The sequence below is a fragment of the Petaurus breviceps genome, unplaced genomic scaffold, assembly GCF_028583685.1.
Source record: "Petaurus breviceps papuanus isolate PSGF00001 unplaced genomic scaffold, PetGlider_PUasm1.0 90822, whole genome shotgun sequence".
Classification (NCBI taxonomy): Eukaryota; Metazoa; Chordata; class Mammalia; order Diprotodontia; family Petauridae; genus Petaurus; species Petaurus breviceps.
Window position 1 is genome coordinate 2,927,713 of NW_027187351.1, and position 8,860 is coordinate 2,936,572.

An 8,860-nucleotide genomic window follows, 5' to 3' on the forward strand; every position below is an offset into this window, starting at 1 on the left:
AATTTTTCATTTTTATATCCTTAGCCCTTGTACAGAAGTGGTGTATAATAATTTTTAATTGATTGAAGTGGAAGCTAGATTGGAAGCCTCTAGAGTTCAGGGATTGATTATATAATTTTTCATTTTTATATCCTTAGCCCTTGCACAAAACTTGTATGTAATAATTTTTAATTGATTGAAGTGGAAAGAGAAAGGAAAAATTTCACTTGCCCTGATTCATTGCCCATCATCATTATCATATCACCATCATCTATAACTAACTATCTTTTAAGGTTCTGAGGGATACCCAGACCCTTTATTTTAGACATTCATAGTCTAAGATTGATAACAGCTAATACTATTGATAATTAGAAATAACACATGTGGTGCTTTAAACTTGTCAAACCACTTTACACACGTTCCCTTATGTGATCTAGATACATTCACACAGGGACACATGCAACTAACCAATAAACATTTTTAATTGCCTACCTGTGCAATTCTGGAGACTGGGGATGCAAAGATGGAAACAAAACAGTCTCTCCCCTCAAAGAGCTTACATTCTATCAAGGGAAATAAGCTGTACACATATCTTGTAAATACAGAGAGTATCAGACATAAATACTTAAATGAATCTCTGATCTCAGTGATGTGGACTTTTTCTCCAATGATGTTGTAGTGCATCCCCGTCCCTAATTCCCCACCCTTTCCTTTTCTATAGTTTCTCATAAGCTCACTACAGGGGGTCCACTGCCCCTTCCTTACTTTCTATTGCCGTGGCAGAGAGACCAATGGAGTATTTGGACTTTCACATAACTTCGCTATTGCTGCATGACGGTCATCATTTATGTTCATACATTTCTCAGATGACACTGTTTAATTCTCTGAAAGTCCTCATTTATTTAAAATCCTGAAACAGCAATTGAAAATGGAGAGCAGAACAAAAATGTTAAATCAATGTATAAATAAATACTTTTATCTTGATTACATGTAATCCAAAGATAAGTGCATTCAAATGCATTTCTGTCATATCACAAGACACTTATTATGTAAAATTATTTGTTTTCATTAACATTAGATATAGCTTTTAAGGAAACAATTTGACAAATTAAGTAAACTTAATAAGCAAGTGTAGTTTCCTTAAATAATAAATACAAATGGTATATTTATCCTGCCAAAAACTTTAACTCTGGGACCTTGTCTGTTTTTGATTTTCACTTGATATGCTCAAGCAAGGGAGTTTGGGTTAATAATACCCAGAAGAAATATCTTTCATCTTGTAGAATGTAAAACTCAACATGTAGTTTTTCTCTCCAACTGACTCCTTGAGTCTGTTCCTCTCCCACCACCTCTCTGATTCTGTTTCTCTCTGTGGATCAGCTGTCTATGTTGATGTCTGTGTATTGCATCTCTATCTCTATTGAGCCCTTCTCCGCCTGTTTTCCCAGATTTGTGCTTTTTTTCTATTTTCCTTATCACAAACCACCTCCACTCCTGACCAACATTGCCTTGTCTCTCCTCCTCCCCTATGCTCCATCTATTTTCTCTCACCATCTTGGACCTAAAACCATTAGAAACTTTCTGGATTAGATGTCAATTCTCCTTTGTTACTGTAGATACAATATGTATTGACCTTCTACACAAGCAGAGTAGATGAAAACCTATAGGGTTTATCTTTACTGGCTTTGAAAAGGCGATTTAACATCAGACTGTATCCTCACATAACCTGGCCAGTTATGATACCTGGAATTCTATTATGGGCTTAGCACAGTAGCTTGTATTATTCCAATGAAATAACATACATAAAGCATTTTGCACACCCGAAAGTACTCTATAAATGTGTAATATCACTACCATCATCATCATTGCATGATTGTGAAGCTCAATATATGTTTGTTGAATAAATAAATGGATTGACTAAGTAACTGAACTATTGAGTTCTTTCTTTTTCTTTCCTTCCTTTCTTCCTTCCTTCCTTCAGTACAAGTTCAACAAGAATTGTGTAATTACTTAGAGATATTTCAGGGCTATTAATTGGTCTTGAGGAGTGGGTATCAAAGGCAAAAGTTAGCAGTATCCACATCTACAATTGGGACCATTCAATTCTAAATTGTGTATCCATTTGGAAACCGTATGAGATATTGATCCAAATCTAATTTCCCTCAAACTATTTTCCACTTTTCCCAGAACTTTTTCTCAAATAGTGAGACCTTACCCCCCCCAAAAAAACTGGGGAATTTTATTTATTGAAAACTATGGTACTATGTTTACTTGTTTCTGTGGTTGTATTCTTAACCTATTTCACTGATCAACTTGTCTACACTTTAACAAGTATCAAATAGTTTTTTAAAAATAATTTTATGGGTGGCTAGATGGTGCAATGAATAGAGCACTAGCCCTGAAGTCAGGAGGACCTGAGTTCAAATACGGCCACAGACACTTAGCACTTACTAGCTGTGTGAACTTGGGCAAGTCACTTAATCCCAATAGCCCTGCCTTCCTCCCTCCAATAAAGAAAAAAAATATGGTTTTATAGGATAGTTTTAGATACTCTACTGTTTGAACTCCCTTCCCAACTATTTTTGTTATTTCTTTCCCTTGAGATTCTTGACCTTTTTCCTCAAAATAAATTTTATTATGTGTCTAGCTCAATAACATAATCATTTGTTAGTTTGGATAACATGGTACTGAATAAGTTAATTAAATTTAATAGTATTTTAATATTAATCATATTGGCTGAGTTGAACTATGAACAATAAACATTTCTTTAATTCTTTAGTTGCATCTTTATTTCTGAAAGAATGTTTTGTAATCGCATTCATATTTTGGGTCAGATATTTAGTGCAGTGGATACAACTCCACTTCTGGAGTCAAGAAGACCTGAGTTCAAATACAGCCTCAGACACTTACCAGCTATATGAGACTACACAAGCTACTTATCCTCTGTTTGCCTCTGTTTCCTCATCTGTAAAACAGGAATAATAATAGCACTTAGCTCCCAGGGTTGTTGTGAGGATCACACAAGATAATAATTACAAAGGACTTTAGCACAATTCCTAGCATGAAGTAAGCATTATATGAATTATTATTATTATTATTACTTGTGCTTTGTTATATGTTCTAATATTTTATAAATTCTACACTTAGGTTGAATGGAATTTCTTTCTATCACTTCTTGATGGATTATATTGGTTATATGAAGAAAGGCTAATGACTTGTGTGAGTTTATTTTGTATATTACTACTTTCTAATTATTTCTATTTAATTTTTAATTGACTCCCTAGAGTTTTCTAACTAGGCTATTAAATCATCTGAAAAAATGATGATATTTTTCTCTTTGCCTATACTTATTTCCTTGAGTTCTTTTACTTGTCATAGCTAGACTTTGTAGCACTATATCAAAAAGGAGTGGTGATAATGGACATCCTTGCTTTACCCCTGATCTCATCAGAAGAACCTTTAATTGATCTTCATTATGTATAATGCTGACTTTCGGTTTTAGGTAGATATTATCACTATGTTGAGAAAAGGTCCGTTTATTCCTATGCTTTTTGGTGTTTAATTTATTTTTTAAAAAGAAATAGGTACAGTAATTTGTAAAGAATTTTTTTCTGTATCAATATAAAAATGTGATTTTATTTTTGCTGTTATTCATATGGCCTATTTGTAGTTTTCCTAACATTGAACAAACTCTCATTCTTGGTACAAATACAATCTGTTCATAGTATGTGAGCTTTGCGATGAGTTGTACTTTCTTATCTAATATTTTGTTGTTGTTCATCCTTCATTTTCGAAGAGGACCAATGGCATCATGGGATGATGTCTTGACTTGTATGTGAATTGGATTTAAGTGCAGCAGAGTTGCACAAAGTAATCAGTTCACTCTCCCTACCAGTCATCAAAGTCCAGTAGCAAGACAAAAGATGATCAAAAATGACCCCGAATGTGGTGGATGATTTTGACATCTTTGATTTCTGACCAAGCTCTAAGCACTCTACAATGCCTGTTTCCCCTGCCTTCATGACTGTTGGAACAACTTGTTCTTATCTACACATTATGTTGAGGGAAGTCTTTACATGCTTGGGGTAGATGTCCTCTAACTCACTAATGGCTTTGAAGTCTGCCAGTTAGACTCAACCTGGTTTAGCCTATCTGCTCAAATGATTTTTACTAGGTGTGACCATTGAGCATGCTACAGCTTCTTGGAGTCACAGGTGAGTTGGGTGGCAGGTGAACACCAAAGGTGAATGAGTAGCCCTGAAAAGAGTTCAGCAAGCACTCATGATAGAGGTGCTACTCTTCCTTGAACACTCAATCTAATTTTATTTAAGAGATCGACAGGAAAGCAATATGACATGTAAAGGCAAAATTATAATGAATTTATATCAATATTTAATGTATATGTACTGACTGGTGTAGAATCTAAAACTTTAAAAGAAATGTCAGGTGATTTATAAGTTTAAATAGATAGTGAAACTCTAATAGTGAGACAAATCAATATATCTCTTTCAAATCAAGACAAACCTAATGAAAAGATAAATAAGAAATAAATTAAGGATCTGAATTAAAGTTTTTAAAAGTTAGATGTGACCAAGTTCTACTGATATCTGAGTGGGAATAGAAAAGATTGCATAGATTTCACTTAAAAATTTAAACCATTATTCCCTAAGTATATTAGTTTATAGGTTTTGTTCCCTCTGTTGTTTCTCCCTGATTTAAGTATCAAGACCATGTTTATATCACAGAAGGAATTTGGTAAAATTTCTTCCTTTCCTATATTTGGAATCACTTTATGTAATATTGGAATCAATTATTCTTTGAACATTTGATAGAAATCACTTGTAAAGCTATCTAGTATTGTTTATTTTTTTCCCTTTGGGAATTCTTTTATGACATGTTCAATTTCCTTTTCTCCATTTAATTTTTATTTCTTATTCTATTGATCTGGGAATTTTACATGTTTATAAATACTGTATTCATCCATTTCATTTAAGTTGTGAGTTTTATTAGTATTGAGAAATATTTTAATGATAATCTTTTATTTCTTCATCATTTTTTGAATTCTTTTTTTTCTTTTTTGATAACAACAATTTGGTCTTACATCCTATTTTTCTTTTATAATGAGACTATTGATATTTTCTCATTCATTTATTTGTTTGTACATTTTTAAGACAACCCATAGTCCTGTTTATCAATTCAATGTATTTTTTTGCTTTCATTTAAAAAATTTTTTCTTTAAATTTTGTGAATTTCTAACTAGTTATTGAATTAGGCTTTTCTAATTTATTGTTTTGCTATTTATTCTAGTTGCAAACTTAATTCATTGATCAGGTTGGTTTTTTTTGTTTTTATCTTTTGATGATGAAAGTCTCCAAAGTATAAACTTTCCCATAGAGACTATGACTACTTACTAAAATTTTTAATATAATGCTTTATTTTCATCTTCTTTAATAAAAGAACATATTGTTTCTATTACTTGTTTTTATTAATCAATATCTAAGCATTAAGTTTTTTCATCTCTAACTTTATTTATTCAATGATACTTTATTGAATATGATATTTGTTTCATCTTAGCTTATAGAGCATTTGTTTAATAATTCAGCTTTTCTGGATTTGAAAGTTTTTATTCTCTAATACATGGTCAGTTTTTCTAAATGTGCCATATAGTGCTGAAAAATATATACAATCTTTTCTATTCCCATTCGTAAATTACCAGATCTTTATTACATGTATCTTTAAAAAAAACTTTAATTCAGATCCTTAATGTATTTCTTATTTATCTTTTTTGTTAGATTTGTCTTGATTTGAAAGAGGCATATTGACTTGTCTAGCTATTAAGAGTTTCACTTCCTATTTAAACCTATAAATAGTCTGGCATTTCCTTTAAGGTTTTAGATTCTGTGCCATTCAGTACATATACATTAAATATTGATATCAGTTCACTCTCTATTTTGACTTCATAGCCTTTCTGTTTATCTCTTTTAATCTTTAATTAACTTTGTTGCTGTATTATCTGATGCAATATTTTCTGTACCATCGTTTTTAAATTCAGTTGAAATTCCAGCCTCTTATTTTTAATTCTGTGTATCTTGATTTTTCAAGTGCTTTTCTTTTAAGCAACATATTGTTAGGTTCTACTTTCTAATCTATTCTGCTGTCTTCTTTAATTTTATTGGCAAGCTCATTCCATTCACGTACATGGTGTGATTAATAATTATCACCCTCAAACTTATGCTCTTATAATGTTCCCTCTATTTGCTTTCTGACTCTCATCTTACAACAAGGAATGGTGTGAGGAGAGAGGAGTGTCCTCAGCACTAATGTTGATGTATTCTCCTTCATCTTCTCTGCCCATCTTTTCTTTTCTTCACTCAGATTCTAATCACAGGCTCTTCCTCTTCCTCTTTTTTTCCTCTTAATTTCCTGTTGTTGTTTTGTTGTTCAGTTGTGTCCAACTCTTCCTGATCTTCCTAGCATAGCATGCTAGGCCCTTCTACCCTCCACTATCTCTTGAAGTCTGTCCAAGTTCATGTTCATTGTTTCCATGATACTATCTAGCCATCTCATCCTTTGCCATCCCCCTTTTCCTTTTACCTTCTATTTTTTCTGACATCAGGGTCTTTTCCAGTAAGTCCTGTCTTCTCTTTATGTGACCATAATATTTAAGCTTCAACTTCAGTATTTGACCTTCCAGCAAAAAACCTGAACTAATTTCTTTTAAATATTAACTGATTTGATCTCCTTGCTGTCCAGGGGACTCTCAATAGTTTTCTCTCACACCACAATTTGAAAGTGTTTATTCTGTAGTGTTCAGCTTTCCTTATAGTCCAAATCTTATAGTCATACATTGCTACTGGAAAAATCATAGCTTTAACTACACAGACCTTTGTTGGCAAGGTGATGTCTCTACCTTTTAGTATGCTGTCCATATTTATCATAGCTTTTCTTCCAAAGAGTTCTTTTAAGTTCATGACTGTAGTCACCATATGCAGTGATCTTTGAGGCCAAGAACATAAAATCTGACACTACTTCCATTTCTTCTCCCTCTATTTGCCAGAAAGGGATGGGACCAGTTGCCAAGATCCTAGGTTTTTTTTGTGTTTTTTAATGTTAAACTTCAAACCAGCTTTTACACTCTCCTCTTTCACCTACATCAAGAAGCTTCTTAATTCTTCTTTACTTTCTGCCATCAGAGTGATATCTGTGTATCTGAAATTATTGATATTTCTTCTACTAACCTTAATTCTGGCTTTTGATTCATCTAGCCTGGCATTTTGCATGATGAACTCTGCATAAAGTTAAATAAGGTGACAATCTTAAACCTATTAGTTGTTCCTTGCTTCTTGGCCCACTTACAGGTTTCTCAGGAGACAGGTAAGATGACCTGGTACTCACATCTCTTTGAGGGCTGGACACATTGTGTTGTGATCCACAACATAAAAGGCTTTAGAGAAGTCAATGAAAAATAAGTAGAATTTTTTTCTGGAACTTTCTTCATAATCCAGTGAGTGTTGGCAATTTGATCTATAGTTCCTTCACCTCTTCAAAAACTGTTAATTCTCAGTTTGTATATGGCTGAAGCCGAGCTCACAGAATCTTGAACATAATTTTGCTGTCATATGAAATGAAAGCAATTGGTAATTTGAAAGAAGGGCATTGGGGCATAAACTGATTTTTTCCAATCCAGTGCCACTGTTGTATTTTCCAAATGTATATTGAGTGCAGAACTTTAACAGCAGCATCTTTCATGGTTTTAAATAGCTTAGCTGGAATTTCATCACCTCCACTAGCTTTACTATTAGCAATGCTTTCTACGGCCAACTTGACTTCATTCTCCAGGATGTCTGACTCTAGATCAGTAACCATACCATCCTTGTTATCAGTGATAGATTAGAATTTGTTCTGTTTATGACTTATATCTCCCTGAATATGCCCTTCCTGTTATTCTACTTCTTTCCCTTCTTCTAGTTCTCTTCCATTTTCTTATTGAGTTGAAAGGATTCCTTTATCCAAACTCTTTGTGTATGTGTGTTCATGTTCTATCTTTCTATGGCCCCTTTACTCCTTCTTCCATGTTTGTAGAGCCTTTTACTTACATATTCTAATTATGTATAATTGTAAATTCTATCCCTTTCTGCCTGCTTTTTTTTTCTCTTTCTCCCCCATTTTCTTTCTTGACTTAAAATTATCAGAACATAATAAAATCACTTCCAGGTCCTCTGACTTTTTTTAGCTCCCTCTATGACACTTGAAATTATAGCCTACATTTTTTTCTAACCTCTGCCCCCTTGAGATGTAGACATTCATATTCATCCCTTCTAATAACTCAAACATATTTACCTTTAAATGTTTACCATTTCTAAATTTCTAGCTGCTTCTGGTCTTTAAACCTGTAAAAAATTGTTCTCCATTTCATTAAGGTCCTTTTTTTTCTCCTCAGTGTTCATACTGAGTTTTCTTGGATAAATTATTCTTGTTCTTTATCTTTTGTCATTTGGAATGTCGTGTTAAAAGCTCTCTTCTCCTTTTAAGTGATAACTGACTAATCTTATGTGATCCTGATTATGGTGCCTTGGTATTTGAAGCCTTTCTTTTGGGATGCTTGCAGTGTTTTTTCTTTGACCTTGAAGCTCTGGATATTGGCTATAATGTTCTTGAGGGATTTTGTTTGGGGATAGCATTTAGGAAGTGATCAGTAAATTCTTTCTATTTTCTCTTTGCCCTCTGGTTCCAATAGTTCTAGGCAGTTTTCATTCGTGATTTCTTGAAATATGGTATCCAGGCTTAATCTGTCTCTCTCTGTCTCTCTGTCTCTCTGTCTCTCTGTCTCTCTGTCTCTCTGTCTCTCTCTCTCTCTCTCTCTCTCTCTCTCTCTCTCTCT